The sequence below is a fragment of the Pituophis catenifer genome, unplaced genomic scaffold (genome assembly GCF_029215685.1).
Source record: "Pituophis catenifer annectens isolate HBS135680 unplaced genomic scaffold, rPitCat1.0.hap2 SCAF_1, whole genome shotgun sequence".
Taxonomy (NCBI): Eukaryota; Metazoa; Chordata; class Lepidosauria; order Squamata; family Colubridae; genus Pituophis; species Pituophis catenifer.
The window spans coordinates 215,592,455-215,617,362 of NW_027256881.1; the positions used below are offsets into that span (position 1 = coordinate 215,592,455).

The window sequence follows — 24,908 nt, forward strand, 5'->3', positions numbered from 1 at the left end:
TTCTACAGTTCTTTCTCTTCTATTTTGCTATCTCAAATTACTGCCATGTCCACAATTTTATCTTTCTTATTGACAATTATTAACTCTGGGGCATTATGTGGCAGTTACTTGTCTGCTTGAATTCTAAAACCCCAGAGCATTTTAGCTTCTTGATTTTTATTTAGTTATGTTTCCTATTTCTGAACCATCTATCCCCTGCCTTTATTTTCTATTACTTTTATCTAATTTGTGCTCCCACCAGTTCTTGCTTGCAAGCAAATGGTGGGATTTCTTGCAGATATTCAGCTGCAGCATTGTTGCTACTTTGTCCTCAAAAAGCAGAGAGATTGAAGAGAATGAAATTTCAAGAGAGTAAGCTGTTTGCTCTTCTTTACATCAAACGCAATACGATCGCACCAGCAGTGGAAAATGGCCGGGCAAAGGAGAAATTGCCTACAGAAATCAGGTGCTTTTCCCCCCCCCCTTTCCCTCACACCTCACAGAGTAGAGAGATTGGAGAAGAGATTTCAAGGGAATCTCTTGTAAGCTGTTTGTTTAGTGTTCCTACAGCTCCCAGCCCTGGAATTGGATTGCTTTCGATGTGTACAAGAGAGTAAGTAGCCAATAGGGCATTCTAAACAGCAGAGGAATGGTTAGAAGGCAAACAAAAGCCAAAAGTGTGAAACTGAGTTGTCTTGTCTTCTAGCCATAACACATGGTCACAGTTACATGATTTGCCACTGAGTGACCGTTTCACTTAGATATGGAATTGCTAGTCTCAGTTAGAGTCATTAAGTGAGTACTACCTGTATCTAATTGTGTTTGCTGGTGGCCAAATCAAAAAAATTTTTGGGATGATACCCAAACTAGGGCCTGAATGTATTGGAGAAAATACAGAGAGCCATCCTTTGAAAGAGACCTACTCTGCAGGATGTTTTGTGGAAAAATGATATGATAAGAACAAATGATTATGTAGCACAATAGCATATGTCTGAAATTTTTTGATCTGCCATATTAAATATAATTGGGTGGCAATCATTAGTGGGGGTTATTGGAGCCATGCTCCAGGTTTTCAGAGTGTCCTAGATGCCCTGATTGGATTTTGGCTCTGTTTAATTTCATTCCCAAAACACTGGGTTGCAAAACAGATCCTAAAAAGTAGGATTTAGAAAGAATAGCAAACTAAGAATCTTGTATTGATGTTAGTTGGAACAGGAAAAATGAAAAGAGCTATGAAAATGGGAAGCGAACGTGTTTACAGGTAGCACCTCTGCAGTTGTGATGGTTTTGACATTAATGCATGCTGGATTAGTGTTTGCTGTAAAAAGCCAATAGAGCGTGAAATTGCTTTAACTTTCATGTAGGTGTAGTTAACCGGGTTTTCTTGTTGACTGAAAGAGGCTTAGACAAAGTAGGGTCTCCAGCAGAACAGCTGAGAGATAAATTATGTCAGAGTGCTTGCCAGGCTTATAAACAATTAAACAACAGAGAGGAAGGCTTGATGTTTCTGAACTTCTGACTAATTCAAGGGCTGTTACCTCCAAGAAGAAGTGAAGGGGTATGAAGGAAAGGAAATCTAAGATCCTCGAAGGAAGAGGTGGTGCAGAATGTAAAATTCTATTCAGAGGTTTTAGAGGTTTTGTTAGCAACTAATTTCACAGAAAAGTTACACCAAGAAGGGGGCTGAAACATGATGGCCCAGGACCAGGGGTGAAATTCAGCAGATTCTGACAGGTTCTGGAGAACCGGTAGTGGAAATTTTGAGCAGTTCGGAAAACTGACAGTGGAAATTTTGAGTAGTTTGGAGAACCGGCAAATACCACCTCTGGCTGGTCCCAGAGTGGGAAGAGAATGGGAATTTTGCAGTATCTGTTATGTATTGATACTTTTCAGCGGGAGTTTCAAACCTGCCTAAGTTTCTGATTGGCTGACAGTCCCTCCAGGATTGTATATAAGGAGGGCTGCAGCCTCTGAGTTTTTGCTGAAGTCTCACTGTATATTAAAGAGCTGTTGTCATTTGCCTGCTTGTGCCTCTCGTTATTCCCGAACCACTTCATTGGCGACGAAGGTGGGATTGAGGCCACAAGAGGCGAACCAGTGAGACCACGAGCTTCAGCTAGGCGACGAGGCGAACTACAGGAGGCATACCGAACATGTCTGCCTACGTTCCGCCGAAGCCTTTTGATCCGACCCGCGAAAAATGGGTCTCGTACCTAACGAGGTTTGAGTGCTCGCTTGAAGCCAGCGACATGTAAGGGCTCTCCGCTAATTGGAAGAGAGCCCTCTTCTTAAGCCACTGCGGACCGGTCGTGTTCGAGATGGCGGAGTCACTTTGTGAGCCAACACCGGTCCAGACCATTTCCTGGGACACCCTGATGGCAACTCTCTGGGCTCACTACGCTCCCGTGCCCTCCAAGTTCGTGCAACGATACCAACTCAGACAGCGCGTACAACGAGAGGGAGAACCGGTCAGCGCGTACATGGCGAGCCTGCGAAAAGCCGCAACACACTGCGACTATAGGAACTTGGACGATGCGTTGCTTGAGCAACTAATCTGTGGGGTTCGAGACATAAGGCTACAAAGGCGTCTGCTCGCCAAGCCTGATTTAACGCTTGCTGGAGCCCTAGACGAGGCCAGGGCTCATGAAGCTTCTACAAAAGCCACAGAAACGCTGCAGCATCCGCTGACCAGCAAAGACAGTCCCAAGTCCACCCCAGTGCACAGGAAAGACGCCGGATCCAGCTCGGAGTCCGAGTCTGATGAGGACGTCTTCCGAACAGAGCACCACAGAAAAGACGCAGGCAGCCCTCGGCGAAACTGCCCCAGCTGTGGCGGGCACCATGATAGACTGTCCTGCAAATACAGAGAGGCTATTTGCAGGCGTTGCGAGAAAAAAGGGCACTTGGCGCGAGTCTGTAGAGCCATTCTGCCCAGAAAACACCAACCACGTGAGCGCCGCAGCCAACCAGAATCGACGCGCCAGAAGCATCCAATGAGAGAAGGCAGCGCGAAGAAACGGTGCGAGTTTGAACCGCGAGATGGCCGCAGCATACACATAGACCAGGCCAGCACGGCGATCAAGGACAAAGTCAGCACGGTGGTCGAAATCAACGGCAAGCCATGCTCGATGGAGATCGACACCGGATCAGCTCTCTCCATAATGTCATGGGCAACCCTGAAGACCATCCTGTCGTCATTCCGAAAGGACCAGTTATCCAAGCAAAGACTGCACATCCTAGACTACCAGGGGAACCGAGTCCCCCTCGAAGGCGTGGGCACGTTCCGAGTCACCTACGGAGACTACGAAAAAGACCTGCCGCTGACCATCGTCTCAAAGCAGCTACCTAGTCTTCTAGGCATGGGGTGGTTCCGAGCCCTTGGCATGGGTTTCACCGGCGTCCACCGAATGTCCGAACCGTCATTGAAGGACAGCCTCCTGAACGAGTTCCAAGACGTCTTCAGGGACACATTGGGCAAGTATGTGGGGACCCCTATCTCCCTAAACCTAGACCCCAACGTAGCCCAAATAAGACTTAAAGCCAGACGGGTGCCTTTCACATTGAAACCAAAGATCGATGCGGAACTGGACAAATTAATTAAACAAGGGGTGTTGGTCCCCGTTGACCATGCGAAATGGGAGACCCCCATAGTTACCCCAGTTAAATCTGACGGCTCAATCAGAATTTGCGCTGACTACAAATGCACGATCAACAAGGCTTTGCAGCCGAGCGCCTATCCGGTGCCGATCGTGCATCATCTACTACACTCCCTGGGGCCCGGCAAAATTTTTGCCAAATTAGACCTAGCTCAGGCCTACCAACAATTACCAGTTGACGACGCCACGGCAGAGGCACAGACAATTGTAACTCATAGGGGTGCATTCAAATGCACCAGGCTCCAGTTTGGGGTGAGCGTCGCACCCGGCCTTTTTCAAAGCACCATGGAGCGCCTCTTGCAAGGGCTCCCGGGGGTGGTGCCCTATTTTGACGACGTTTTAATCAGCGCTCAGGATGAACGTCAACTAGGGGACAGAGTGAGGAATGTCCTCTCCAGATTTAGGGAAGCGGGACTTAAATAAAAGAAAAATAAATGCATGATCGCTGTCCCCTCCATCAAATTTTTGGGGTACAGGGTGGATGGCACAGGCATCCACCCCACCGAAAGCAAAGTGAGAGCCATCAAAAACGCACCAGCCCCCAAAACCAAAGCGGAGCTTCAAGCCTTCCTTAGACTGCTCAATTTTTATTCAATGTTTTTGAAGGATAAGGCTACAGTTGCAGATCCCCTACACAAACTCTTAGGAAAAAATGTACCTTGGGTTTGGGGAAAAGCCCAAGCAGCCGCTTTTGAGGCTGTAAAGAGACTTCTATCCGAAGATAGCTTCCTAATACAATACAACACGGCGCTACCACTTGTATTGGTTTGTGACGCCTCCCCTGTAGGAGTTGGTGCCGTCCTAGGCCATAGACTACCAAACGGCCTAGAGGCGCCTATTGCATTTTACTCTCGCACCCTGTCAAGTGCAGAGCGGAACTATAGTCAGTTGGACAGAGAGGCTCTGGCTGCAATTGCGGGGGTTAAAAAGTTCCATGAATATCTCTATGGCCGTCAATTCGAACTTGTGACTGACCACTGGCCCCTGCTTGGACTTTTGGCCGGTGACAAGCCCACCCCCGCTGCCCTGTCCCCACGGTTGACCAGGTGGGCCATTTTCCTATCAGCCTATTCATACCAGCTTGTCCATCGACCCGGACGGACCTTGGGCCATGCGGATGCCCTCAGCCACTGCCCCCTCCCCGAATTGCTGGTCAACCCCACGCCGGAGACCCCCGTTCTACTGATCGACGCCATGACTTTGGGACCTATCTCCTCTTGCGAGGTGGCGAAAGCCTCTGCTAGGGACCCTGTAATTCGTACTGTAATGGGTTGGGTCCTTAAGGGGTGGACGGTCAAGGCGGTCAGTGGGGAGTACCAGGGTTATGTTAACAAACATAACGAATTATTTATGCAAGGGGGTTGTTTGTTGTGGGGTGATAGGGTGGTAATACCAATGAAACTGAGAACGAGGGTCTTGGAGTTACTGCACGAGGGGCATCCAGGGATTGTCCGAATGAAAAGTTTAGCCCACAGTTACGTCTGGTGGCCCAACATGGACCAAATCATATCCGAGTGGGTGGGGAAGTGCAGACCCTGTCAGGAGTCTCGGCCCGATCCCCCGATAGTGCCCATCCGAGAGTGGGAGAAACCAAAAGGGCCATGGGGGAGGATCCATATTGACTTTGCCGGCCCCTTCCATGGGCAAACATTTTTAATCGTAGTCGATGCCTTTTCGAAATGGCTCGAAATAATACTAATGCCCTCTACCACAGCCGAGGCAGTCATCAAAGTCCTTTGCAAACTATTTGCCACACACGGCCTACCGGATACTCTGGTATCTGACAATGGCCCTCAATTCACAGCGACCCTGTTTGAGGGCTACCTGGCCGGGCTGGGCATCCTCCATGCCCTATCGGCCCCGTTCCATCCGGCTTCTAATGGCTTGGTTGAACGTTTCGTAAGAATGGCCAAAGAAGCATTGTCCAGGCTAGATAACGGGGACTGGCAGGCCAGGATAGACCAATTTCTAGCTGTCCAGCATGCCACACCATGCACGGCCACAGGGAGAAGCCCAGCCGAACTCCTCATGGGCAGGAAGCTTCGGTGCGTGTTAGACAGGCTTCACCCCAATTACACACACGAGAATTTCAAGGGAGAGACCACCGGACTAAGACAGTTCCAGGTGGGGTCCCCGGTGTTCGCTCGCAATTATACTAGCGGACCTCTATGGGTTGCAGGAACCATAGTGGGCATAACGGGCCCAAAATCATACACGTTAGACGTAGGGGTGGACAGACTCTGGAAACGCCACATAGACCAACTTAGAAAAAGAATAGTTGGCGAAGCAAACATCAATTTAGACATCTCTGAACCTAACTACAATAACTTTCCCAAAACAGCTAACTCAAGCCTGGGTTCGAGAGAATACTTAGCTGACAAGCCCTGGTTCCAGCGCTGCCCCAGCGAGTCGCCACTCCCAACCGGGGATAACCATGCCCCAGACAAAATCCAGGAGGTTCCATTGGCAGAGCCGGGAGAGACAGAAAGTCCCTCTGACCAGCTCGACGCCCCACCAAACACTGAACTGCGCAGGTCAACTAGGACGAGAACTCGGCCAGGGCACCTGCGAGATTTTGTGTGTACTTATGTAAATATTTGAGTGTTAGTGCCTTCTGGGAAGGGAGGGGTGTTATGTATTGATACTTTTCAGCGGGAGTTTCAAACCTGCCTAAGTTTCTGATTGGCTGACAGTCCCTCCAGGATTGTATATAAGGAGGGCTGCAGCCTCTGAGTTTTTGCTGAAGTCTCACTGTATATTAAAGAGCTGTTGTCACTTGCCTGCTTGTGCCTCTCGTTATTCCCGAACCACTTCAGTATCCTTTCCCTGGAGTGGGGTGGGAATGGAGATTTTGCAGTATCCTTCCCCTGCCACACCCACCAAGCCACGCCCACAGAACCGGTAGTAAAAAAATTTGGATTTCACCCCTGCCCAGGACTTCACCCAAAGCATACTTGCTTGGTCAGACAAGTTGAACATTTACAAGAACAAGAATTAAAAAGTGGTGTGCCAGCAAGGATGCTGCTCCTCAAAATTAAATCACACTGAATTTAAGGGAACATACTTCTGAGCGTATATACATAAGGCATCGCCATTCAGCTAGTTTTTTTTTTTAAAAAAAATCTCATTATTCTTGTACTAAAAATAAATTGTACTCATCCCTGGAATTTATGGAAGTATCTGATAGTTTCAGTTGTTCGTATTCATTAATGACATCACTTAATCCTTTAGTTTCAGTAAACTGCAAATAATTTTCATTTATGTTCAAAGCCAAAAAGCAATTTATCAGCAATAATGTATTTTTTAGAAAAGAGATAAAGCAAAGGGGTGGGGGGGGGGATGCCAGGCATTAAAACACCAAAGCTCTGTCATGCTAGCTAGACACTTCTTGACAGTGGTGAAATCCAAATTTTTTTTACTACCATTCTGTGGGCGGGGCTTGGTGGGCTTGGTGTGGCTTGGTGGGTGTGGCTTGGTGGGCAGGGCAGGGGAAGGATACTGCAAAATGTCCATTCCCACCCCACTCCAGGGGAAGGATACTGCAAAATCCCCATTCCCTTCCCACTCCTGGGGGAAGGATACTGTAAAATCTCCATTCCCACTCCACTTTGGGGCAGTCAGAAGTGGTATTTGCCGGTTCTCCGAACTACTCAAAATTTCCGCTACCGGTTCTCCAGAACCTGTCAGAACCTGCTGGATTTCACCCCTGCTTCTTGATGACAAAGCTATGATTGGTGACAAGCCTGGACACTAGATGAGACTGAACAGGTTTACTGTCTGTTTCCATTATGGGCCAACATCTATAATAATTACACTGTCTCTTCATTATCTGTGTCATGAAGGATTGAAATATCCGACATGTAGAACATTGTGAAGATGAAAAGATCTCATCATATTTCAGATATTTCATATAATGAAGTATATGTCCTCCATATGCTTAAGCATATCCATTCATTATGGACATTAATCCACAATGACACTTTTCAGACAGTTGTCCCACCCTGAAGAAAGGGATTACAGGGTCATAAAAAGAAAAAAAAATATTAATGAAGAGGTTTAACATTTAAGCAGTTTCTTTTTTTCTTGCTCTTTTGCCCCCCCTTTTTTTTCTTCTTCTTTAGAGAACAATCAATTCAATCTCTGAATTCAGACATCCTGTACCCCATGGGCCACCAATAGTCTGAGCTGCCATTTTGAAAAGATGGAATGCTTCTTATCATCCTGCTGGTGACACATGGAATGAAGTGTGCAAGGCTGCATTATACACTTCATTTTCAGTGGGGGGAGGAAGGGTGTGTCTGTGTCTATGTCTATTCTTTTGGGGGTATTTCTGTTTGGTTATTTCAGATTTAAGAGCAGAGGTAGTGCGGTGGTTAGAGTAAGGTGACCAGATTTTAACATTGGTAAAGAGGGACATTGTGGGCGTGGCTTATTTTGTGGGCGTGGCTAGCTGGTCATGTGACTGGGTGGGCGTGGCTAGCTGGTCATGTGACCGGGTGGCCATGGCTATGTGTATAGGGAAAGGTGAACAGATTTTAACATTGGTAAGAGGGACACCATTGTGGGCGTGGCTTATTGTGTGGGCGTGGCTTGGAGGCCATGTGACTGGGTGGGCGTGGCTAGCTGGTCATGTGACCGGGTGGCCACGGCTATGTGTATAGGGACTACTCAGAGGGCTGAAAAGTCATTTCTGACAGGTCCTCACACTTTTGACTGGTCCTCACACTTATGACCATCCTCACATTTATGCCCGTGCAGCATTCTTAACAACCATGTCACTCATTTCACAACTGCTTCTCTTCACCATGGTGACAAGATAGGGCAAAAAACGTAAAATGTGAGGACAGTCGTAAGTTCGAGGACTGGTCAAAAGTGCGAGGACCAGTCAAAAATAACTTTTTCAGCCCTCTGAGTAGTCCATATGCACAAAAGGACTAACCAGAGTGTCAGATGTAAATGCCTTATTCTCTAATGTGTAAATAGTATATGAATGGGGTATCAGGGGTTAACTTATTCTTCACTTCTTAATGTATTCATAATTCACCACTCCCACTTATAGCTCCACCCATTGTATATATAAGGAGCCACCTACACCCTTTTCCTTGCTTCTATCTGTGAATATTCAGTGAATATAGAATGCCTATTGTAAATAAAAGGAAGTATATTTAAAACTTTAACTCTCACTAATATTATTGAGTCTGATCCTGAAAATATTGCAACACAGAGGGCTAAAAAAAGTCATTTCTGACAGGTCCTCGCACTTTTGACTGGTCCTCACACTTATGACCATCCTCACATTTATGCCCGTGCAGCATTCTTAACAACCATGTCACTCATTTCACAACTGCTTCTCTTCACCATGATGATAAGATAGGGCAAAAATGTAAAATGTGAGGACAGTCGTAAGTTCGAGGACTGGTCAAAAGTGTGAGGACCAGTCAAAAATAACTTTTTCAGCCCTCTGAGTAGTCCATATGCACAAAAGGACTAACCAGAGGGCTGAAAAAAGTCATTTCTGACAGGTCCTCGCACTTTTGACTGGTCCTCACACTTATGACCATCCTCACATTTATGCCCATGCAGCATTCTTAACAACCATATCACTCATTTCACAACTGCTTCTCTTCACCATGATGACAAGATAGGGCAAAAATGTAAAATGTGAGGACAGTCATAAGTTCGAGGACTGGTCAAAAGTGTGAGGACCAGTCAAAAATAACTTTTTCAGCCCTCTGAGTAGTCCATATGCATTAAAGGATACAGCAATAGAGAGGGATGAAGGAATGGAAATTAGAGTAGGAGTGAGGGTAAGAGAGGGAGGAAGAGAGGAGGAGAAGGAGAAAGGAAGAGGAAGTAGGGAGGAGAAGAAGAGGGGGGGAAGAGAAAGTAAGAAGGAAAGAAAAGAGAGTGGTGGTAGGTTTGAGGAGAAAGATTGCTGTACAATAAAAAAGAATGAAAGGGAAGAAAGCCAACCCCAAGCAAATATAAAGATATTAAGATTAAGAATGAATTGTTAAACTTTAAAGAATAAAAGAGAACAAATATGAATAAATAGCAATAATTAGAATTTAGAAACACACATACAAACATGCAATGTATTTTCTTTGAACAGAATATTTGGCTGGTTCACAAATTTAAACAGCGTTTAGTCATTTCAATTAAATTTACAATTTCTATATTTCCTTTTTGCCATATTTATTCCTCATCTATTTTTTTAAAAAAACAATATTACCCTTCATCCTCATCTCTAATCTTAATCAAATTCAATTTTTCCCTTCTATTCTATATTATACCCCTTCCCATTGTCATCTATTTTTATATCCATCCTCACATTGGTTAATTATGTAATTATGTAATACAGTTGTTTAATACAAATTCAACATTTTAATATAAATCAATTAGTTATATAACTATCTTTTTGTATATTAATCAATATGAACATGAATATTCCAATTATTTCCATGCAATCCAATTTCTTACAAATCAATTAATTATATTTACCAATAATAATAAACCAAATAATTTCCCCCATATATTCCTCCAAACCACAACTTAACCATTTCTGCTTTCAACACAATATACAATTATTAATAGTATCTCAATTATTACAATTCCCTAGTTAAATAGAGCTTTTTTTCTTTTGTGTTTTAAAATTTTGAACTCTCCTCTTTTGCCCAAAATTTCCCATTTGCAGTTTTGTACCTACCTTTTTTGGTGAGGAAAAAGAAAAAGAAAAAGAAAGAAATCTCTCTCTGCCTCATTTTGTCACGTTGGAGGTTTAGTTTCGCTTTCACCTTTGTTTTCAGTATGGGGGGGGGGGAAATCTGCTCCAGGAACTTTTTGCAGCTAATTAACCTAGCGGAAGCTGTTAACAGGGGCTGTTTTTTCTATTTTTGCAGGCATGGGTGTATTCATTTTTTTTTTAACACTGATCAGCTGTAGGCCGGCCCTTTGAAGCCCCGCGGCAAGAGTTTAAAGAGTTTTTTTTCCCTCTAGCCATCAGCGGGGATTCAGGAGGCAGAATGAAAAATCGGGACTTTTTTAAAACGCCGCGGGACGCGGGACAAATTGCTCAAAAGCGGGACTGTCCCGCCAAAAGCGGGACGTCTGGTCACCTTAGTGTTGCAATATTTTCAGGATCAGACTCAATAATATTAGTGAGAGTTAAAGTTTTAAATATACTTCCTTTTATTTACAATAGGCATTCTATATTCACTGAATATTCACAGATAGAAGCGAGGAAAAGGGTGTAGGTGGCTCCTTATATATACAATGGGTGGAGCTATAAGTGGGAGTGGTGAATTATGAATACATTAAGAAGTGAAGAATAAGTTAACCCCTGATACCCCATTCATATACTATTTACACATTAGAGAATAAGGCATTTACATCTGACAAATCCCCCTCTAAATGCCGATTCGTTATACAACACCAATTACATTCAGATTCAGGACAATACAAGACATACAATTTAGATGTTAAATATTTGTGTTGCTTAGAAGGTAAAGGCTTTGTCAATATGTCAGCTAATTGTTCTGAAGTATCACAATGCACTGCTTTAATAAATCCATCCTGAGATAATTGTCTTACATGTTTAAATTTTATATCTATATGCCTGGACCTTTGTCCAATGGCATCAGATCTAGATATTTCAATGGCTGCTTTATTGTCTTCATGCATAACAAAAGGCAAAGCAGGTTTTTTCCAAACATCTGAAATTAAATCATTAAACCATACAAGGTTATTTGCAGCTTTGGATAAACAAACATATTCCGCTTCTGTCGTTGAAGTGGCTACTAGTTCTTGTTTACCAGTATACCAGTAAACTGGACAGTCATTTAAAAGAAAAATATAACCAGATGTACTTTTTCTGCATGATGTGTCTCCAGCCCAGTCTGCATCTGCATAACATGTAAGCTTTGGTTCTTTATTATTACTAGGTTCTAATACTAAGCAAAAATCCAGTGTACATTTCAGATATCTTAAAATTCTTTTAACAGCTTCCCAGTGATACATTGTTGGTTTGCTGACGTGTCTGGATAATAAATTGAGTGGTAAGGCGATATCTGGTCTAGTCCAATTAGATATATAAAGAAGTGAACCTATGATTGATCTATAAAACGTGTTATCCTTGAATTCAGGTGAAGATTCATCAGTATTTCTAAGAAAATCAGTTTGCATAGGAGTATCACAGGGTTTGGCATTGTTTAAATTGCATTTATTTAAAAGTTCTATAATCTTATCTCTCTGAGTAAGTTTGAATCCCCTTCTAGTCTTATTAATTTGAACACCGAGATATTTGTTCACTTTACCTAGAGATTTCAACGAGAAATGTTCATTTAACTTATTTACAAAAGTTTCTCTTCTCTCTTTGTGTTTTCCTATATATAAAATGTCATCTACATAAATCAACACAAATTCAGTGTAATCATCACCCTTTTTGACAAAGAAACAGTTATCAGCAGTGGTAGCGTTGAAATCCATGGTCTTAAGTACTTTTACTAAACAATCATACCATCTTTTACCAGATTGTTTTAATCCGTATAAACTCTTGTTCAACAGCCAAATTTCATTTTTGTTGGTGTATTGACTGTGAGGTGCTCTTACGTATATTTCCTTATCTAGTTTTGCGTGTAGATACGCAGTTTGTATGTCATATTGAAATACATCAAGGTTGAGTGCTGATGCTACCACTAGAGCTGTTTTGACACTCTCTGTTCTTACAGTGGGGGAATACGTGTCAGTATAGTCCTCCGGATATTTCTGTGCGTAACCTTGTGCAACTAATCTAGCTTTATATAGAGTATTGCCTCCTTCTAAGTTCTTAATTTTATATATCCACCTGGTACCAATAATCGTTTTATCTTTAGGTGCAATTGCAGGTGTAAATACATTTAATCCTTGTAAACTTTCCATCTCTTTTTTCATAGCTAATTCCCATTTTTCTTTTTCTTCACGAGGGAGTTTTAACACTTCCTCATAAGTATTAGGCGTTATTGGCTCATCATCCATATGCATTATGTAATCTCTGTATTTATTTGGCATTTGATTTCTGTTGTTTCTAATGGCTCTTTCAGGTTTGCTATTGTTATCATGCAAATATCTTGCTTCCTTTTTTGTTAGTGTGTCTGTCTTTATTTTGTGTTGGCTATTTGTCCAAGTTTTGGTTTTGTTTTTATATTTGTTGATATTCTGTTTTTCTATGGTCCCTTCCTCATGAGATTTTGTATCTTTACATTTATTTGGAAATATTTCATTAAGATGTAATTTAGACCAGTTGGCCTGTTCATGGAACACAGCTGTTCTGGAAACTATAAATTTGTTATTATTATCAATGAATCTGTACCCTTTGGTGCCAGTTTCATATCCCATAAATCTGAGTCTTCTGGATACGTTTTCTCCCTTTCTTCTCAACTGTTTAGGTATGTGTACGTCTGCAGTGACTCCAAATATGTATATGTGTGCTAATTTTGGTTTCCTATTATACATTACTTCATATGGTGTCTTATTTACAATACTGGACCAGGTTCTATTTTGTGTGTAATTTGAATAATGTAAGGCTTCTGACCAAAATTGTTTGCTTAAGCCAGCATCCTCCAATGTGCATCTAATCATGGTTTGTAATGTGGAATTCTTTCTCTCTGCAATCCCGTTCTGAAACGCAGAAAATGGACTAGACGTGTAATGTAGCATTCCTCTATCCTTTAACCATTGGGAGAATTCTTTAGACATGAATTCACATCCCCTATCTGTCATAATTTGTTTTATTCTGATATTGTGTTGTGTTTCTATGCGTTTGTAAAATTCCTTAAATTTTTGAAAGGTTTCATCTTTGTGTTTTAATGTATAAACAAACCCATAACGGCTATAATCGTCTACTATTGTCAGGAAGTAACGTTTTCTATAGGTGATTGATGGAGTTAATGGGCCAACTAAGTCCATGTGTACTAAGTCAAAAATTTTGTTAGTTGATCTAGTAGATTTTCTTGGTCTGGGACTAGTTTTTAGTTTTGTAGATTTACATACTGAGCATTCCAAATAGTTTTCACAATTTTTTATTTTGACACCTTCTGCGTGTTCAGTCATTTTTTGTACTACAGGAAAACTGGCATGTCCTAACTTCCTATGTAAGATGTGAGCACACTCATCATGAATTGGTTTACCTATTTTTGGTTTTTTTTCATTGTGTGCATCTGCGTGATCATGAGATATTTTACATTCATCATTGTCACTGTTACTAATATTTTCATCATCTGCTTCAATACAATCTTCCATATTTGAATCAATGTTATGCAACCATTTTTCCTTTGTTATCAGATAAGGTAGGCCTCCTTTAATCATCACAGTGCCTATATTTATTTTATTCTTCTCCAAAGTCGCTTTTCCCTTTGAGAAAACTATATTAATGTCAGAATCTCTACTTAGTTTTATGGCACTTAGTATGTTATGAGGTATTTCAGGTATTAACAATACCCCCTCTATTTTTCCTAGACCAGGCAAGGTTATATTTCCTCTGCCTAACACTTGAACCTTTTCTTGGTTAGCTACTTTTATTACAAATTTATCTTCTGTAAATGAAGACAATATATTTTTGTTATTAGTGGTGTGATTAGTTGCTCCAGAATCAATAAGCCAATTATTGTTCTCATTTTGCTGTATTTTAGTGTTGTCTTGTTTATTTAATCCATTCAGTGAACCAGATTTTCTATCCTTTGAATTATCTCTGCCCCCTCTATTCTCTTTGTAATTTGGTGGGCTTCTATATCTATGTCTATCTATGGAGGACTGTCTATAATTGTATTTGTTCCTATATTCTGACCTATGTCTTTCCTTTGAAATTTTGGGACAATCTCTTCTATTGTGTTCCCTGGATCCACAATTGTGACATTTAAATGTTTCATTATATTTTTCTTGGAAAGCTACTTTCCTATAAGGTTTGTGTTCTGTGTGATTGCTAGAACGATTTCTTCTTGAATTGTCTTCTGCTATCAATTTATTGGATAGACTTTCTATGGATAAATATCCTAGATTGATAGTGTCTAAATGTGACATAAAACTGTCCCATGATGAATCAAGTGAGTTGATAATAACACTTTTCATTGTCTGGTCTGAAATTACCTCCCCCCTCAAATGCAGCTCAGCTCTTATTTTGTTTAAAGATATTAAATGCTCACTTATGGAAACCCCTGGTTTCACTCTAGATGAAAAGAAATCCTTAGACATTCTTGTGGTGGTAGCCACACTATCGCTGTGAAACAAATTAAACATGCATTGAATAATTTCTGAAACAGTCAGATTAGGTTTGATGCTATGATACATTGCAGGAGACACACTAGATATTATTAAGAAAAATGCTCTATGGTGTAAACAATCTATTTTTAAAGTCCAAGGTCTTTTTGGGGGACTAGTGATAAAAAATAGTAAATTTTCCTTCATAAAGACAACCTGGAGTTGTTGATACCATTCTTGCAAATTAATGCCATCAACCCTTAGTTTTGGGAAGTCACTGGGTAAATTTCCGACATTATTTTGTCCATTACTTACGACCTGGGGCAGTCCGTGGTCTCGCAAGTGTAGAAAATTGCAAAACGGCATGGGGATGCTCGCAACGAGTCTGCGTGGTTCTCTCGCCAGTTCATGTCTTCCCGGACCGTCTGCGTAGTTTCGCGCATGCGCGTTGTCCATTTCTTCTTTGTAGTCGTCGTGGAAGGTTCTCTCCATTGCGGCTCGCTCGCTCTGCTCTGCTTCAGACGAGTCGGTCTCTGGTTCGACCTTGGGAGTTCTGACGACGGCGGCTGCTCTCCTTTTTCTTTTGGGAGCGTTGGCACTTGCTTCGGTCTGTGGTGTAGGGCGGAATCGACAAGGCTCTCTGGGTTCGGGCGTCGGCGCTTTCGAAGTCAGGATGGGAGCGGGCAGGTCTTGAGTTATCGGCTTGCTCGCTCGCTTCTTCGGTGACTCTTTGGTAATTTTTAGTTTTGGCCCAAATGCAGCAAAAAGTGTTTTCATTGCTGATTTTATTTGGGATTTTGTTGAGTCATCTTCACTTTCTGATTCTGATTCTTCTGAGGAGTTCGAATCTTCTTTTTCATTTTCGTTGTCTGATAACGTTTTTCGCGCCAGAAATTTTGAATTGAGCATTTTGATTGGCTCTGCTTCGCTCACCTTGGAGGCCTGTTGAAACCAAGATGGCTGCCATTCAAAATTTCGCGCGGGATCACTGTTTTTCTTCTTCGTAATGACTTTTTCTGCAGTCATATCACTCACTATTTTTGGGTCTTTAGACTTCTCATTAGTGATGTTTTTCTCTCTCGCTGCTCCGCTGTTCTTCAGCATTTCTTGGAGGTTCGCGATGAGGCTTTCATCATTCTTCTGGCTTTTTAATAGTTTTAATATCTCTGACCTGAGTTCGTTATTCTCTATTTCGATTTCTTCCTGGTCATCATTTTCGTCTATTATTTCTTCGTCTTCAGTGGTGTATTCTTCGGATTCTCTCGAAATTGCGTTTGTGGATTCGTTGATTATTTCTTGTTCTGTTTCCATTTCTTTGCTGTAGGCCCTGGTGTTGGGCCTATCTTTCTTAGACATTTTTAAGTTTTTATTGAGTCAATTAACCATCCTCTGCTACCAGCTTGTTGCAATATTTTCAGGATCAGACTCAATAATATTAGTGAGAGTTAAAGTTTTAAATATACTTCCTTTTATTTACAATAGGCATTCTATATTCACTGAATATTCACAGATAGAAGCGAGGAAAAGGGTGTAGGTGGCTCCTTATATATACAATGGGTGGAGCTATAAGTGGGAGTGGTGAATTATGAATACATTAAGAAGTGAAGAATAAGTTAACCCCTGATACCCCATTCATATACTATTTACACATTAGAGAATAAGGCATTTACATCTGACACTTAGGTTAGAGTGCAGCACTGCAGGCTACTTCAACTGACTGCTAGCTGCAGTTCGGCAGTTCAAATCTCACTGGCTCAAGGCTGACTCAGCCTTCCATCCTTCCGAGGTCGGTAAAATGAGGACCCAGTTTGTTGGGGGCAATAGGCTGACTCTGTAAACCACCTAGAGAGAGCTGTAAAATCACTATTAAGTTGTATATAAATCTAAGTGCTATTGCTATTGCTAAGTGATTTTGAGAACTTTATTTCTCCAGTATGTTTCACTAATCTCTTCCACTTTGTAGCATAGATCTATTTGGAGCAGCTCCAAGCTATCAAGAAGTTGCCCATCCCTACGTTCAATGTAGACATTTGCTGTGACTGCGTTCCTACTGCATTCAGGATGGTTAGAAAGTAATTAATGAATACTACTGGATAATAAAAAATATTTCATGCAAGCTAATCTCTTAATGCAATTTGGACCACTATACTTTCAATTATAAGGAAGTGCAGCCCTATCCTCAAACTCAGTGAAGCTTACTTCTGAGTAGAGCATTGCCTTACTAAATAGATTTTTTATCTTGAAGAAGCACGAATAACCGATGAATGTTCCTTTCATATATTCTGTTTTGACTATGAAAAAGTGAGTCTGTATCCCACACATCCAAATCGGGCTTACCATCTGTGAGCAGATTAGGAATATTTATTAGGAAATAAATCTCAGCAGTTGACAGGCTACCTAAGGATCTGATGATGCCTGAGTTCATTTCAATGGCTAATAAAAAAAATGAATCTTCACTTGATTACCCTTCAAAAAGGCTCCATTTCAATGGTGATTTCGTTTAAATGATTCTGTGTTTCTGGAAACTTTTAGTGACATTTTATCACATCTCTAGCATGCGTAAGAGAACTGGAGACAAAGAACTGAAGCATAACAAATCTCTATGCTTCTCAGATGTAGTTGGACTCATTATTTAAAATAACAATAGTAAAACTCACAAAAACTTAGCATATTTTTTTTCCACTGATTTTTTTCCCTCTCCTTGGCTGCTCATGATCTCAGTGAGAACAAATGAGTAAAGAGATCAGACAAGGATTCATAAGGCAGAAAGGTTTGCATTTATTGTAAACTGAATGCAGTAAGAAAAGTACAAATAAGGCTTAAAGCATCTTAAAGCACTAGAGAAGCTTAATGAAGAAAAGATGGTTCCCATGCAGCCTACCTAAAAATCTTTCCAAGTCCTGAACAACTTGTCCTTAAAACTCAAGCTCTCATTTAATGATTGCTATAAGGTGGTAGTGAGTGGAATTACTGCAGGACATGCCCTCCACACTGCCCCACCTCAGCCTCTCACCCAAGGGATATTCAATCTAGACAAGCCAATTTAACCCCCTCCCCACAAGGACCTCACCTTACATCCAACCATTCATGTTTCTGAGACATCTGATATTAGTTGATATTTCTTCTCCTATTAACTACAACACAAATAGACATAGCAGCCCATTGATATCTAGCCTCTGGCCATCATGGCAGTAGTAATTTTTGGGAGTGGGAATTTGAGTGGGAATTTGGTTGTCAAAAATATTTAGATTAGGGAGATGGATTTTGAGCAAATCTGGCCTCCTTTAATTTAATTTGCACCTATGGGTATGAATAACTGTATGGATATAACCTTAAAGAAGGAATGCAAACGTACCAATAAAGAAGAAGGTTTGTAGCTCAGGGTTGAAATGAGGGGACCTTGGTGCCCTCTGAACTTGGTTGTTTTCTTGCAGACATTTCATCACCCAAACTGATGATATTACCTAGTTTAGGTAATGTAATGTCTGTAAGAAAACAACCAACCTCAGAGAGTGCCAAAGACCCCAAATGCAAAGGTGACGATATAAGCATAAGTGTAGAGCTCAAAAAGAGGAAGGAGTAAGAACATAGAATGAAAGAGTTGGAAGGGATCTTGGAGGCCTTCTAGTCCAACCCCCTGCCATTTCAGATAAATGGTTGTCCAGAAAGAACTCATGATTGCCCTTCCTCAATTCTCTTGTGTATAAAGACAGAGAAGCTCAGTCAGGATTTCAATATTCTGTTACTGCAACCTGCAACAGGTAGAGAGCTTCAGTAGTCCCAGGTTTATTCCAGGTCATGTTGGCTTCAACGTATATAGGAATGTTCCAGGTTAAACCTTGTCTTTATCTCAGAAAAGCTGCTATGTGGGATGAATGTGGATGATATTACCATTTCCCCTTTTTCACAGTAAGGTTACTTCCTGATCCTGTAGTCCGTTCCAGACTCGGCTTACCTCAAAGGGCTGACAGATAAGGTGACTTTCCATCATCTCAGTTGTTGATCTGTAGAATTTTCTTTTGATGATCGAGCACCTTTTCCTTTTCCTTTTTTTTTTTTTTGTCCAAGCTTTCATTTTTATGATGATCAAAAAAATCAGTACGGCACTTACTCCTTCTTTTCAAGAGATTCTTTTCAACAGTAAAGTGTGATGAATGACATATGAAGTGGCAGGTGAGTTCATTTTGGAGAGAGAGAAAGAGAGTCTCAATTATTTTTTTGGTCTCATTGTGGATTTGAGAAGAATATCATAATTGATTAGTGAATGACTATAATTGTATAGCTTGACTTTGTAAACTCTCATTTCTTTTAGTTCTTCCTCCTCTTCCTTTCAATGATCAGTACTGATCAGATATTTTGAGAGGTGGAAGAGATTAAAAACCATGTAAAACTTTTAGAAAACTATAGATGTAATATTTATGAAATAAGCACATTCATATTTCGATTGATAAGCCAGCCATTCAGAGAATCCCAGTGCGACCTGACCTGAAATGACCATTGCTAAGTAGCTGTAGCTAAAAAGTTTTAAAGTATAGTTAACTAAGGAGAAAACAACCTATGCTTGAATCATGGCATAGCTTGAGCCTTCCTCAAGTTGTAAAATTGGGCTAAATTCGCTTTTAAAATGTCTCACTTAGTGACAGAAATTTTGGGTTCAATTGTGGTTGTAAGTTGAGGACTACCTGAACAGTATCCTCTATCAGACTTTTGCATAACAGCCATGTAATTTGAGGAGTTCTGGAAATGAAAATTCACTCTTCTAAAGGGAACCCATTTAGGGAAAGTTGAGATATTTTACTTGAATAAAGAGAAAGTCTGTGTCACCCTAAAATTCTCTTTCATAATTATGAAAATGAAATTCTGGTGTCAGGAAGGGCATCCAGCTGGTACAAGCTCAGTTCCATCCACCATCCATCCATCAACCCTATCCCAAATGAGGGGATTACAGGGTCGTAAAAAGGGAGATTTTATATAGTTTTGGTGTAAAATAGAGAGATTGTCTGGTGTACAAGTCTGGATCTTGGAGATGGTGGTAGACTTTGCACCTATAATTAAGTATGATTATGTCTGCAGCAGCTACAGAGATCCCATTTCAACTATTTTATGAAAATTTGTAGATTTTTTTTTTAAAAGGAAGCTTATTCTAATCTGGTTTGTCTAAAGTTCCTTATAAGTGTCTTAATATCAAAGTTGTTATTTATAGCGCCAAATAACAGTTTTGTATGCCATGTCATGAGCAGTGAAATGAACATTAGAATATATGTATCTTGCTCCATTTCTCTGCTTGTTAGCAAGTGGCTGACTTAATATAATGCTAAGTGAATGCCAAAGCTACATTTTCTTTCACATATGATTCATGGAGGATGACAGTAAATTGCTCACTGGTCCAATTTCAAATTTAAATATAAATTAGTTTAATTTTCTTTGCAATCAGGTAAATTAATGAGAGAGGCTAGAAACAATATGTGGTAATTGCATTTTTGAAATTATTCCTTCTGTCCTTCAAGAATGCACTAGTTGAAACATTGAAATTTGGTGTCTAAATATAAAGTGCGATAACATCTGGTTCTAATTGCTGGTTTAAATAATGTAGACAGACCTTAAGCTCTTCATCCTTTTGAAAGGAGGCTTTTAGTGGGAGGCTCTGAGTCAAAGGTTGTAGAAATCTCATGCTACTAAAAATAGCTAACATTTTGAGTACATTTTATGCTTGACATATGTGTGTGTGTGTATGTGCCGCACACATAGTTGTCTCTTCTTGTATAACTTAGTAAGGAGAGACTGAACTTTCAAAGCAATTGGTTTTATGGGACTCATGGAATCTTATTAACATTGATAGGTTGGATTTTTCTTGGCAATACAACAAACATTCATTCATCTCCCTGAAGGTAAACGGAAGATAGTCTCCAGTTGTATCTGTGAACCAAGAGAGTAATTTTCCTCTACTCCACATCCTCATTAAAAGCCTTACCCCATGTCCTTATTCCCAGGGGTGGGCTTCAAAAATTTTAGCAAGGGGTTCTCTGCCCAGTTGCTGGGTGGGCGTGGCCATTGTGGGCATGGCCTAGTCGGCCTCCTGCACCACGGTTTGGGGGGGTGTTTTTGCTCTCCTCAGGCTCTGGAGGCCCTCTGAAGGGTGGAAATAAGCCTGTTTCTGGCCTTCCCAAACTTCTGGTAGGACCGTTTTTCGCCATCCCTGAGCCTCCGCATGCACCCTGCACTTACCTGCATCCAAAACAGGCTGGGTGGGGAATCCTGAGAGGGGTGGTGTTGCATATCCAGGAAGTTGAAGAGTTCTGATTGGCTGTTAGAATGCCGTTGTTCTCATTGGTTGTTTTGTTGACAGCTCTGCTATATAAGGAGCTGTCAAGCGCGGGATGTTGATTCTGAGGTAATTGCCTTGTTACTGAATAAAGTGCTGTTGATTACGAGCCGAGTCCGGCCTGTCAGTTATCCGACTGGGATGAAATAGGTGGGGCAGGGCGGGGCCAGCCAGGAGTGGGATTTGGGGGTTCTTCAAACTGCACAGAATCTTATTAGAGGTTCTCCCAAACCCCTGCGAACCCCCAGCAGCCCACCCCTGCTTATTCCCAAATCAGCAACGAAAGTTGAAAAAGCAGATTTGCAATGTCTATAGGTGGTTTCCACAAAGGTGTGGAAGCCAATACTAGCAAGATGGTGGATGGAGTGTTGTAATGTATACCTCAGTCCTTTTATACACATGCAAAGGTATGGCATTTGTGCATCTCTCTTGCACACGTGCTGCAAAAGAGAAGGGCAATTCTCCACCCACTATCTTGCCAATGATGAATCCTGCGGCAGATGCCACTAGAAAAAAAAACACATTGACTACCATGAATGGAAGTTGCTTTAATCTATGTTGGGCATCATCCCCAAATATCAAGAATGTTAGTATAAAATGCGATTTTTCTCCTTCAAATCAGTGATGGCAATAAATTGTACTTTATTGCAACAAAGTGTAGGACTGTTATTTAGCAGACTGCATTAAGTGAGTCACTTCCAAGCATTTTATGAACTGAATGTTATTGGTCCAAAATATTAATAGACACTTATATGCATATGAATAACAGAGGGAAAATCAGATTATTCTTTTTCTGCTATTGAGCTGTATCAGAGTTATTCTTAGATATTATTTTTCTCCTCACTATTATACATGAAAGAAATATGCAAAATAACTTTTTGTAAAGTATATTACATTAAATCTTTTCTTTCCCATTTTCACAGTTGGTGTGTATTGTCTCTCTGTGTTTTGTGTGCCCAGTTATTTTTCTCTCTAATTGAATAACACTTTTTTCCCTAACTGAATTTTCTCCTAAAATCATATTTGTCAAAAACTTTAGTCTATATATTGGCCATTGTATGAAATCCAACCCAGAAATGGAAACTTTCCAGTGACAAGGGTGCAAGAAGATATAGCTACGGATTTAATGGTGACAGAGTTCGACATCTTGGTAGACTAAGGGAATCATCCTAGGTCAGTGATGGCTAACCTTTTTGCCAGGAGAGGGGGGTCAGGGGAGGTTTGCGCGTGCGGGTGCCCACACCCATAATTCTATGCGCCCTGCCCTACGCATGCGTGTGCAACCCCCCCTCCCTCCCCTCATTCCTGGCATGTGATGGCCCAGTAGGCCCGTTTTCTTTCTTACCTGAGTCCAGATCCTCTCTATGCATCTGCGAAGGGTGAAAAGAGCCTTTCCCACTCTCTCAGAGGCCTGAAAGGGCCCATTTCCCAACTCCCGGTGGGACAGGAAGTGACGTTTTTTACTGTCCCCAGCCTCCAGAGCCTCTCTGGAGGTTGGGACAGAGCTGACCTGGCAGGCCCACTGATATGGCTACGCGTGCCACCATAGGTTCGCCATCATGGTCCCAGATTCTCTTAGAGCCTTTAAGGGAAAGTGGATTGAAAGACACTCATTAATTAATTACTCATGGACTGGGCCTGTTTGCATAGGCATGTTAAGAATAACAGAATAACAGAGTTGGACGGGAAGAGTTGGAGGTCTTCTAGTCTAACCCCCTGCTCAAGCAGGAAACTCAAATGGTTGTCGATCTCTTCTTAAAAACTTCTAGTGTTGGAGCACCCACAATTTTTGGAGGTAAGTTGTTCTGTTGATTAATTGTTCTGTCAGGAAATTTTCCCTTAGTTCTAGGTTGCTTCTATCCTTGATTAGTTTCCATCCATTGCTGCTTGTGCTGCCCTCAGGTGCTTGACTCCCTCTTCTTTGAGAAGAGCTTGACTCCCTCTTCTTTGTGACAGCCCCTGAGATCACAGGTGTCAAATTCACGGCGTCATATTGCCATCACATGCCATTTTGTAACTTTTTTTCCCTTAGCAGAGCTGGGGTGGTCATGGCCTGCATGTGACACTTCTGGCTCATGGGCCGCCAGTTTGACACCCCTGCCTTAGATATTGGAAGACTGTTATCATGTCACCCCTAGTCCTTCTTTTCAATAAACTAGACATACCCCATTCCTGCAACCATTTTTGTTATAGCTTCCAGTCCCCTAATCATCTTTGTTGTGTGTATACTTAATTCCAACTGCCATTTTATTTATTGATCATTGGCCAGAACCAGATGCTTCATCCCAGGAGAGCAATTGTGAAGTTGTAAAACAACTAATCTCAAAGGAGATAGTCCAACAGGAACAGGACGTTTTTGCCACTCTGCTATAACAGAGAAGCCTGAAAAATTTAATTAGACTTTAGGCTTAGCCTGAACTTGGAAAAGGGCTAAGCTAAATGTTTTGTGGTACTTTTCTGTTGCAGCACAATTCACATAATTGTATCAGTTCAGAAGATCACAATAGGGTCATAGCATCTGATTTACATAACACAGTACATAGTATCTGGTCACACAATCCACATGAAATTGAGCTGAGGGTAAAGCAATGTACAGCACAGCTAAACATCTGTTGTACAGAGTGATGGGGTATGAGCTGAGCTAACTAGAGAGAAATCTAGAGATTGCAAACATTCAGGTGAAAATGTTAGATCAGGGATGTCAAACTGGATTTCATTGAGGACCAGATCAGCATTGTAGTTGTTGCAATATTTTCAGGATCAGACTCAATAAAGATAATAGAAGTTAGAGATTTAAATATATCTCTCTTTAATCATAATAGGCATTCTATATTCGCTGAATATTCAAGATAGAAGCAAGGAAAATGGGGAGGATGGCTCCTTTTATATACAAGGGGTGGAGCCAGGAATGGGAGTGGTAAATTATGAATACATTAAAGTCCAAAGAATAAGTTAACCCCTGATGTTCCATATATACATTATTTACACATTAGAGAATAAGGCATTTACATCTGACAAATCCCCCTCTAAATGCCGGTTCGTTATACAACACCAGTTACATTCAGATTCAGGACAATATAATACATATAATTTAGAAGTTAAATATTTGTGTTGTTTAGAAGGTAAGGGTTTTGTTAATATGTCAGCTAATTGTTCAGAAGTATCACAATGTATTGCTTTGATGAATCCGTCTTGAGATAGTTGTCTCACGTGCTTAAATTTTATATCAATATGCCTGGACCTTTGTCCAATTGCATCGGATCTAGATATTTCAATGGCCGCTTTATTGTCTTCATGCATAATAAATGGTAAAGTAGGTTCCTTCCAAACATCTGTGATCAAATCATTGAACCATACAAGGTTATTTGCAGCTTTAGACAAGCAAACATATTCCGCTTCTGTGGTAGAAGTGGCTACCAGTTCTTGTTTACCAGTATACCAGTAAACTGGACAATCGTTCAATAGAAAAACATAACCAGAGGTACTCTTTCTGCATGATGTATCACCAGCCCAATCTGCATCAGCATAACAAGTAATTTTTGGTTCTTTGTCATTATTGGGTTCCAATATTAAACAAAAATCTAATGTACTTTTTAGATATCTTAAAATTCTTTTGACAGCTTCCCAATGATACAAGGTTGGTTTGCTAACATATCTTGACAATAAATTGAGAGGTAATGCAATATCTGGCCTAGTCCAATTAGATATATAAAGGAGTGAAC

General features: G+C 41.1%; 1 long non-coding RNA gene across 1 annotated transcript in view; it reads left to right on the plus strand.

The window, feature by feature from the left end:
- Positions 1 to 249: 249 nt before the first annotated feature.
- LOC139327251 (uncharacterized) overlaps positions 250 to 24,908 on the plus strand; it is a 42,635-nt gene continuing 17,976 nt past the window's right edge. Inside the window, exon 1 of the long non-coding RNA XR_011601660.1 lies at positions 250 to 445. This is a non-coding gene — a long non-coding RNA (uncharacterized lncRNA). The remainder of the gene's footprint in view (positions 446 to 24,908) is intronic.